Source organism: Astatotilapia calliptera, chromosome 13, assembly GCF_964374335.1.
Source record: "Astatotilapia calliptera chromosome 13, fAstCal68.1, whole genome shotgun sequence".
NCBI lineage: Eukaryota > Metazoa > Chordata > Actinopteri > Cichliformes > Cichlidae > Astatotilapia > Astatotilapia calliptera.
The window spans coordinates 1312201-1322715 of record NC_137434.1 but is presented as its reverse complement, the minus strand read 5'-3'; the positions used below and the strand labels follow the sequence as shown (position 1 = coordinate 1322715).

The 10515-nt window shown below is 39.2% G+C and overlaps 1 protein-coding gene across 2 annotated transcripts in view; it reads left to right on the top strand.

Moving 5' to 3' along the window:
- The first annotated feature begins 2107 nt into the window (after positions 1 to 2107).
- Positions 2108 to 10515, top strand: part of ndst2a (N-deacetylase/N-sulfotransferase (heparan glucosaminyl) 2a) — a 53514-nt gene continuing 45106 nt past the window's right edge. Inside the window, exon 1 of one of the 2 annotated variants that reach the window (XM_026191235.2) lies at positions 2108 to 2267. The gene's annotated coding sequence lies outside the window, so the exon portion shown is untranslated. The remainder of the gene's footprint in view (positions 2268 to 10515) is intronic. The other variant, XM_026191234.2, reaches the window with a different exon arrangement.

Below are 10515 nucleotides of genomic sequence, written 5' to 3'. Positions count from 1 at the left end.
TTTAATATATAATGTTTCATTCCTATTCGAATTTTGTAGGCCATCATATAATTTCGACAGAATTCCTGATGGAAGATTTTTATATGCACCTGTTATTGTTCCTATTATACGATTTCTTTCTCTCGAGAGCTTCTTTCTAATTTCTGTATTGTAAAAGTGTCTTAATTGAAAGTACCTAAATAAATCTGATTTATCCAATCCGAATTGTTTCTGTAGATTCTCAAAAGATTTAAATGTTGTCCCATCTATTAATGTACACATTGCTGTAATTCCTTTATTGACCCATCTTAAAAATGTGCTATCCCATTGTCCACTTTGGAATTTTCGAGAGTATGCAGGCCAAATCAGCAATTTACAATCTTCTGTAATTCTATATTTCTTCATTATTGTCCACCAGAGTTTAATAGTAAATTCAGTGATGAGATTTTTGTTCGTGGGCTGGGTAGTTTCTTCTCCCAATCTTGCTTGTGGATGACATGATAGGCAATAATTTAACTCTATATGCTTCCATTTTGAAGTATATTCTGATGAACACCAGTAAACAGTATATCTCAGCTGGGCTGCATAGAAATATTCCTTGAAATTCGGGAGGGCAAGTCCTCCTTTTTCTTTTCCTGATTGGAGTATTTTAAATCTTATTCTTGGCTTTGTCCCTTTCCAAATAAATCTACTAACTAATTTATCCCATTTACCAAACTGTGCATCTGTTATTTGGACTGGTAATGAGGTGAATAGGTACAATAACCGGGGAAGCACATTCATTTTTATTACCTCTATTCTTGAGCTAAGGTCCTTGACAAGCGGAGCCCATTTAATCAGATCTTTTTGGATTGTGTTACTAAACTTCACATAGTTTGCCTCGTATAAAGTACTTGTATCACTAGTTAAATAGACACCTAAGTATTTGATCTTATTTGAATCCCATTTTAGTTTAAGTTCATTTTGTAATAATTCTTTGGGGAAATAATTCAGACAGAGTACTTGAGTCTTTACGATGTTTAGTTTATATCCTGCGTTTTTACCAAAATATTTTAATGCTTTAAACAGCCAAGGAAAGGTCGTATCAGGATCCTGTAGATATATAATTATATCATCTGCAAAAAGACCTATTCGTTGTTCAAGTTTGGAAACAAAAACCCCTTTTAAGTCTGTACTTTGCCGTATATACTGAGCCAAAGGCTCAATATACAAAGCAAAAAGAGCTGGACTCAAGCAGCAACCTTGCCTAGTTCCTCTAAAGAGCTCAAAGCTGTCTGTCAAGTCCCCATTTATTTTAACTCTAGCCATTGGCCTATGATACAGGGATTGTATACACTTGATGAAGATACTGTCAAAGCCCATTCTCTTCAAAACAGCAAAAAGAAATATCCAAGAGACTCTGTCAAAAGCCTTTTCAGCATCTAAACTCACTAAGGCTGTTGGGATTTTTTCTCTATTAACTTCATTAATTATATGCAATGTGCGTCCAGAGGTTCCAGAGGTTTTTAAGTTTGTTTTTGTTTTGTTTTTTGCACTTATTGACTTGCAAAAGCCTATATGACATTTTTTATTTCACCATTCATTAACCGCACAGAAAAGGCATCTTTTAAATATGTTAAAATTTTCTTTAAACAAAACAGTATTATTAAAATTCTTCATGACTGGGCCAAGTGTCCTCTTTTTTGGAAATCAAAATATGGTCACCCTACCTATGGGGATCCATAAAGTATTCTGAATCGGATCTCAATCAAACTGTGGGTGAACAAATTAGATAATGTGATGATGATTACAGCAAAACAAAGGGTTCAGCATGTATATTATCAGATAGGTAATCGTTACTGAGGTGTTTTAGTGTAAGTAAGTAAGTAAAACGACAATATTCTTGTAACAAACTCGTTATGTTAGTGTTTTGCTTCTGCTCGCGGGTCACATCTGGGAACTTCACTGTGCTACACACCAGAAACAAAAACAAATCTATGTAACCTTTGTAGCTTCAGTTATTCAAAATAAAAGTGTGTCCACTCATTCGATATTTCCCGAATTGACAGGAAAACGGTTCTCTTTATTTGGTCTTCAGTCTACGAAAACAACTCTTGGATTAATAACGCGGGCCTTCAGATTGTAAACCCTCCCCCTGTGTGACGGATTTGGTTGACTCCAGGCCCCGGCAGAACCAAGATGGCTACCTGAGCACCGACGAAACGAAGTTCACTTTCTCACTGTAAATACTGAAGCTTGTTGTGCTTCTCCGCCATGGACGGATCACTGTGTGTGGACAATGAATACAGGTGAGCGTCACAGACATATTTTATGCTAAGGCCTAGGGGCTGAAGCCCGGTTGTCTGCAGGATTTTGAGTAGCTCTAATAGCCACAGCAGCTAACTGTGGGTACAAGTCATACCCGTAGTTAGGGGACTGGTGTTTGTACTGGGAATCCTTGTTAGCGGCTGGACAACTCAAGGATATACCTGCACTACAATGAGATAAAACCACCAGGAAGCCATGGTCAGGCCACGGTTTTATAGGTTAGACGTTTACCCAGACACACTGAACGCTGTTCTTAGCTAAGCTAACGTTAGCGAGCTTTGCGCATGCACTCAGCAGGCTAAAGAGTTAGTTTGCTGCCGTGCTGCTTTTCAAATGTCCTCCTTCATGTAATATAGTGTGGTGAGTCCGACAGGTATGTGCACTGAGAAGGCACCCTTGTGTCTGGTTTACTGCCAAGTCCCATATTTTCACTAGTGTAACGTGAAGTAGACCAGATGTTGCACAGCGACAGAGGTGCTGTCGACACCAGGTTGGATGTTTTGGTCGTTGCCAAATAACCCGAGCTGTTCGGATTACACTAATAGCCGCAGCATTGCAGACTCGGCGCTCTTTGAACCCCTTTCGCCGACTCTACTTTACAAATACATATGATTTAATATCAAATTAAATGATCTAGAACGCGGCCTGAGAAAGGGTTGATCAGACTACTTTATCGTTGTCATCTCCACTCCAGACCATCACCATTTTAGGACCATCTTAATACAGTATATATTGTTTATATATATAGTTACACAGTGACAAATTTTTAAGCTTTGCTTCTCTACACCACCATAATGGATTTCAAATCTAACGATGAAGATGTGGTAAGTCCAAACCTTGAGCTTAAATTCAAAGGATTTAACAAAAGTAATGCATTAACTGTTTAAGAATTGCAGCCATTTTTTTTTACACAGACTCGATATTCAGAAGCACAAAAGTAATCAGAAATACACTGTTGAAAAAAATAACAGGAACACTTTGAAAAAACATCCGATCTCTATGGGGAAAAATATGTTGGATCTCTTTACTGATATGGATTGGGTAATGTATTAGGAATGAAAAGCTTCCATGTGGTTTGATGGAAATAAAACTAATCAGCTGGAGATGGCTGAATTCAAAGACACCCGAAGACACTCCGTAAATCGAAGTGAAAAACAAATTGCTTTGACTTGTTCATTTTGCTGAGAAACTAGAAGAGCAGGCATGGTGCGTTTCCGCCTTTGAGATGCTCTGGAGGACTTTACTGCTGCCATGCTGCCACCTTCAGTTGCTGTTTGTTTGTTTGTGTCTCTGTCTTCAGTTTTGTCTTCACTAACTAAAGCATTCTCTATTTGGGCTGAGACAGCCTTGGTCTTTGAAAAATACTCAGGTTCCTCTTAGTTGCCTGGAGAATCTCTTGGGTTCTTTTTGTAGTATTCGTTGCATCACAATCTATTTGCAGTTTTATAGCTTTTGGCTGAATCTGATCAAAGTATAGCCCCTACACACCACAGTAGCCCTTTTTCTATTAGTACCTACTTGGGTCGACAGGACCCGACTCAGACCAACTGGTTTGCCATTACGACCCAGTAGTACCTTGTTTGCTGGGGCAGGGCAAACCTTGGGGCAGGGATAGTGCAGTAGGTAGAGTGGTGGCCCCATGATCGGAAGGTTGGGGGTTCCCTACACACTGCTCCTTGGGCGCCCAATGGCTGCCCACTGCTTCACTGAGTGAATGGATTAAATGCAGAGAGGAATTTCCCCGTGGGGATCAATAAAGTATACATTAATATTGTGTGCTTGTCGTCATAGCAACGTGTCTGCGCATTGCAGCTGTTTACTAGAAGGTTTTAAAATTTCTGTACTTTTAGGTGACAGGAGACATGTGGCCTGGTCAAAACACAGAGAGCTGCACTCTAAAAGATCTTTAAACATAGTAAACATACCTTGTGTGCCACAGACTGCTCCCAAACACGAGGGGACAAGTAATACCTCTAAAACACTTAAGTTGGCTTTATTAAACATTAGATCTCTAGCTGGGAAAACATTTTTAATTAATGATTTAATCACTGAGCACAGCCTTGATTTTATGTTTTTAACTGAAACTTGGTTGGACCAAAGTAACAGTGTAGCTGTTCTCATCGAGACGACCCCTCCTAACTACAGTTTTATCAGTGAGGTCAGGGCGAGCAGGAGAGGAGGAGGGGTTGCTGTCTTATTTAATGAATCATTTCAATGTAAGCAGCTATCTCCTGGAAGTTTTCAGTCTTTTGAATATGTGGCTTTACAGCTGAAGGCCCCATCCAAAGTTGTGTTTCTTAATGTTTACAGGCCTCCCAAATAGAGCAGGGCGATATGGCCAAAAATATTTATCACGATATATATTTGAAAATTTGCGATAACGATATAACCGACGATATAATTGATGCGAGACAAAATACAACTCCACAACATTACTAGCACAAAAAGACAACCTTCCATTTATTTTCACTTAAACAAGAAGCTGGTTTTTATGTACATTAAAGCTTTATAAAAATGTAACAGTGCAAATGCAAATTCCTTGCTGAAAGTTTAACCAAAAGGCATTTCCAGTAGAAATGGGCTGACATATCCTGAGCATAACCATGTATAATATCCACTGAAGTTAAAAAGAGGTGCTTTGCAACATTAAACTGCAGTGTGCAGTACGCATTTTTCGGACCATAAGGTGCACGGGATTATAAGGCACATTAAGCGAAACAAAGCAGTCAGATAAATCAAACTTTATTAAACTCATTCTTCTTGCTTCCTCCACTTCTGTACCATTGATTCATTAATGTTGAATTCTCTGGCAGCTGCTCTATTCCCATGTTGTTGCAGTATATTAATGACTAACCTCGTATTGTGGATGGATTATCTCAGTTGTTCTCCTGACTGAAGTTTGGTCCGTTTACAGCATCCTGCCATGCGATTGCATTTGTCTCTAACCATGAAGAACCTTCACGTTAACTTTTATAAGTGGAAAAGTGTTAGTGTTCGTCCTCCAGCTTCACTGTTTATGTTATGCTAACATAGCTGTGTCGCTAGCGATCACGTAGCACATCATTATATACCAGCTAGCCCAACTTCAGTAACCCTACAAACGTCACTGCTGTTTAGTTTTCTGTCTTCATTTATGTTGGAAGTGATAGCAGAGCTGTACGTTTGAATTTTTTCAGAAATCTCTCAGTCAGAACATGCAATATCATGCTTAGGTAACTAGCGAAACTAGCGAGCTAACTTCCGCTAGCTTCCTGCTAACTTCTAACTCCGTTAAATGTAATAACTTTTGTTTTCATGGATGCCTGGAAGTTAAACTTTATAGTTACACCTGGTAAAGCAGCAATGCTGATCGTTTTATTAAAGATGAAAGAATTTAGACAGTTTTTAACTCTAAGTGATGCTGCAGTGTTGTTTGACCTGAAGAATACGGAGTTTAGGACCCAGATTACTCCCAGATTTAAGAGCATCTTAGTCCAACAAATACGACAATAACAACGGCCGCTTGCATGTTCTGCAAAAAAATGTGCTTTGTTGTGTATCTGACGGACAAACACCAAACCAGTTCCACATCACGGAAGTTGCACCATTTTTACAAACCAATTCTGGTTCATCTGTTTCACTCAACAATCGGCCATGTGCGTATGAAAACAAAGGCACTGCGCATGCGCGTTTTACTCCCATTCTATCGCGATATTTCATTTTCCTATCGTTGCCTAACATTATACCGGTATTACCGTGAACGGCATAATATGGCCCAGCCCTACTCCCAAATACTGCACAGACTTTTTTAATGACCTTAGTGAACTGCTGTCTGTGATCTGTGTTGATTTTGACTGTGTAATTATTGCTGGGGATTTTAACATTCATGTGGACAACCCTCAGGACAAAGGGACTAAAGACCTGAGTAACACTCTGGGCAACTTTGGGCTGACTCAGCATGTAACAGAGGCCACACATAATAGAGGACACACTCTTGACCTACTGATCTCCAAAGGCCTGAGCATTTCAAAGGTTACTGTGTCTGATGTGGGCCTGTCTGATCATTACTGTGTTTTCTTTGAAAGTAAAATCTCAGCCCACACAAATATATCAACAACAGTGATCACAAAACGGTGTATAACTGAACACAGTAGTGCAATTTTTAACCAGGTCTTCCCATTAACACCTGACCTGCCCAGAGGGTCAGTCAATGAGCTCGTCAATAGCTTCAATGCTAACATGTTAAATGTAATGGACACTATTGCTCCCATTAAGGTGAAGGTTATCTCTGGAAGGAAAAAGTCTCCATGGAGAAACTCCACACTGGTGAAAAATGAAAAAAGAGAGTGTAGGAAAGCTGAGCGCAGATGGAGAAAAACAAACCTCCAGGTTCATTATGACATTTATAAAGAGAAACTTCACAATTATAATTTACAACTGAGGAGTGCAAGGAGGTCCTACTTCTCTGACATCATCACTAAAAACAGCCATAATGCTCGGGTCTTATTTTCTACAGTCGACAGGCTAACAAACCCTCCTGTGTCAGTGGCAGCTGAACTTCATTCGACCATGGCCTGCAATGACTTTGCCAAATTCTTCACTGAAAAAATCCAAAAAATTAGACAAGCAATTGGTACATCAACAGCAGATCCAGGATATGTACTGTGTCCACCGAAAAACTGTTTAAACACCATCAAACAGTTTCACCCGATTAACAGCAAAGACCTGGAGGACATCTTAGGTCAACTGAACTCCTCCTCTTGCTGTTTAGATGTCCTGCCAACAAGTTTTTTCAAAAAGGTCTCAAAGACTTTAGAGTCAGACCTGTTACAGATCGTCAACTTTTCTTTATTATCAGGTGTGTTTCCAGAATCACTAAAAACTGCTGTAATAAAACCTATACTGAAAAAGGACAATCTTGACAAGACACAAATGAACAACTACAGGCCGATCTCAAATCTCCCGTTTTTAAGTAAGATCATTGAAAAAGCAGTTTCTCAACAGCTCAGTTACTTCTTAAAACAGAATAATTGCTACGATGCCTTCCAGTCAGGTTTTAGACAGAACCACAGCACTGAAACCGCTCTGACCAAAGTGTTTAATGACATATGTCTGAATACAGACAGTGGAAAAATGTCAGTCTTAGTTTTACTGGATCTCAGTGCAGCATTTGATACAGTTGACCACAACATATTACTCAAACGACTGGAGAACTGGACAGGTCTTTCAGGAACTGTACTAAACTGGTTCAAAACATACGTAGAAAACAGGAAATACTTTGTATCAATAGGTAACTTCACATCTGAGCAGACAAGTATCACATGTGGAGTTCCCCAAGGTTCCATCTTGGGACCCCTTCTGTTTAACATCTACATGCTCCCACTGGCACAGATTATAAACAACAACAAAATAAACTATCACAGCTATGCAGATGACACACAAATATATATCACAATGTCACCAGGAGACCGAGGCCCTGTACAGGCTCTTGGTAAATGCATTGAGGAAATCAATGACTGGTTGTGCCACAATTTTCTCCAGCTAAACAAAAACAAAACTGAGGTAATAGTCTTTGGCGCCAAAGAAAAACGATTACAGGTCACCAGAGAACTTCAATCTATACATCTAAAAACCACAAACCAGGCGAGAAATTTGGGTGTAGTGATGGATGCAGACCTAAACTTAGAAAAACACATTAAGACAATAACAAAATCAGCTTACTATCACCTCAAGAATATATCAAGGATAAAAGATCTGATGTCTCAACAGGACCTGGAAAAACTAGTCCATGCATTCATCTTTAGTAGGCTTGATTACTGTAACAGCATCTTTACAGGTCTACCTAAAAAATCAGTCAGACAACTACAGCTCATTCAGAACTCTGCTGCTCGAGTCCTCACTAAGACCAAAAAAGTGGACCACATCAGTCCAGCTCTGAGGTCTTTACACTGGCTGCCTGTCCGTCAGAGGATAGACTTTAAAGTTCTGATGCTGGTCTATAAAGCTCTGAATGGTTTAGGACCAAAATACATCAATGACAGCCTGACCCAGTATGAACCTTCCAGATCCCTCAGGTCATCTGGATCCGGTCTTTTATCAGTTCCCAGAGTCAGAACCAGACACGGAGAAGCTGCATTCAGCTTTTATGCTCCTTATATCTGGAACAAACTCCCAGAAAGCCTCAGATCAGCTGAAACACTCAGTTTATTTAAATCCAGGTTGAAGACTCACCTGTTCTCAGCTGCATTTGAATAAAGCACCAAATCCACACTTTAAGCTTAAATTTCAAAACTTACATTTAACTACTGATTTTATCTACTGTTCTGATTTTATCTGTTTTGATTTTATATACTGTTGTTTGTTGTTTGTTTGTTAATTAGTTAGTTAGTTTATTTGCTTGTTTTAATCAATTTTAAATCATGCTTTTTATTTGTTCTTGTTTCTAATGTCTCTGTAAAGCACTTTGAATCACCTTGTTGTTGAATTGTGCTATACAAATAAACTTGCCTTGCCTTGCCTTGCCTAATATGCTACACAAACACTAGAACAAAGGTGGATGTTGAAGCGACCTGCTGCTCTGTCTGTAGCTTTTCGTCACACTCGTGGGGGTCACGGCGTTGTTTTTTTTGTAGCCATTCCCTTTGTTGCTGAGTTTAAAAAATGGCGGTTATGATTTTCTTGAGCTGAGACACTCATGACTAATCAGACACTACTAACCACCCAATCAATGCCATGCAGTCTGACGACGTCACATTTTAGTACCTGTTTTAGTCACTTGAAACCCCAGCCGAGCAGGTACTAAAAAAAGTACCAGGTACTACGACCTGATGGAAAATCCTGAAAACTGTGGTGAACCGTGCCGAGTCAATCCGAAGAGGTACAAACGGAAAAGGGGCTAATGCATCCTGATACTTCTGCTAGCAGTCATGTCATGGCCTGGTTCCACTGGCAGACACATACACTATGGCATAACATTCGCAGGTGATGATGTACTCGTGGGGTTATGGTTGAGGTCATTACCTATGCATTCCTATGCGTTCCTTATCTTCCCTCTATATATTTTTAACACTGTCTTGCAGATTTATCCTATTTTTCTGCTTTTTATTTCCCAGAGTTGTGCAGGCTCTCTCAGACATGTTGTGATGAAGTCTTATTTGGTCTTTCTGTTTCTAAATGTTATTTGTGGTTTGGTCTGTGGCAAAGCCAATGTATTCCCCTTCATTTGACAAAAATATTCCTACTTCCATAATGTTGTAAAGGGTTTTTTCTTAACAGTGGAAATTATTCTGCAATCATCCCCTTTAGTAGTTTTCTGTGCTCCTTCAGACCTTTTGGCATTGATGATCTAGCCAGTGCATTCATGCACCACATCACTTCTAAATGAACCTACTGTATCTGAGACGGAGGGTTATTTGGGTTAATGTCAGCTTTCTTCACTTGCATGGCCATCACTTTGGGATCTTTTAATGAGAGCTTCAGTGGAAAGCTGTTCAAGCTTAAAACTTGCAATCCACTGCAGATCTTTTATTTGCTTTATTTGTCATCTGGCTGTGAGAACTGTTTAACATTCAGTTGTCTAGTGTCTTTTGACTGTCTGAAAATGCGAGCCTGTTAATTCATCATTTTGGTTTAGTTTTTGGATTTAAGCAGAAAGTGTACTGTCGTCTGATTTTGATTGTTTGAATTAAAATTCTCTGAATTGTCACTGTCAAAATACTTATGGACCTAATTGTATGTTTCAGTCACTCAGAGTAGCAATATTTTAACATAGAGGGTCAACCTGATGGGGCACAACAACACTGTTCCACTTCAGAATGAATCTACTATCAAACGGTGACTGCAGTTTTGTATTTTAGGAAACATTTTTTCCCTCATACTATAAAGTTATTTTGTGGTAAAATTTAAATGATGAGTGAGCCGGCTATAAAAGCTGATTTTCCCTTTGTAAGGTTCCCCTCTGAAGTCTCACTTGTTCATTTCTCTTCTTGAATGGCTATACAATTAGTGGTGTGCTGTAAGCACATGCCTAATTTTGTCCTGAGAATATATTCCTGATGTTTGTGATAAGACTTGATAATTAAGAGGAAGGCCCTGGGGTGATTTTCATGAAGAGAAAGTGTTTGTGTATGAGAGTGAAGCTATTAAAACCTGGCCCTGTGGTAATGGAGCCAGCTGATTTCTCTGGTAACACAGTTAGGGATTTTAAACAGGCTCATATACACATAAACCTGCATACCTGTTGCACAAACA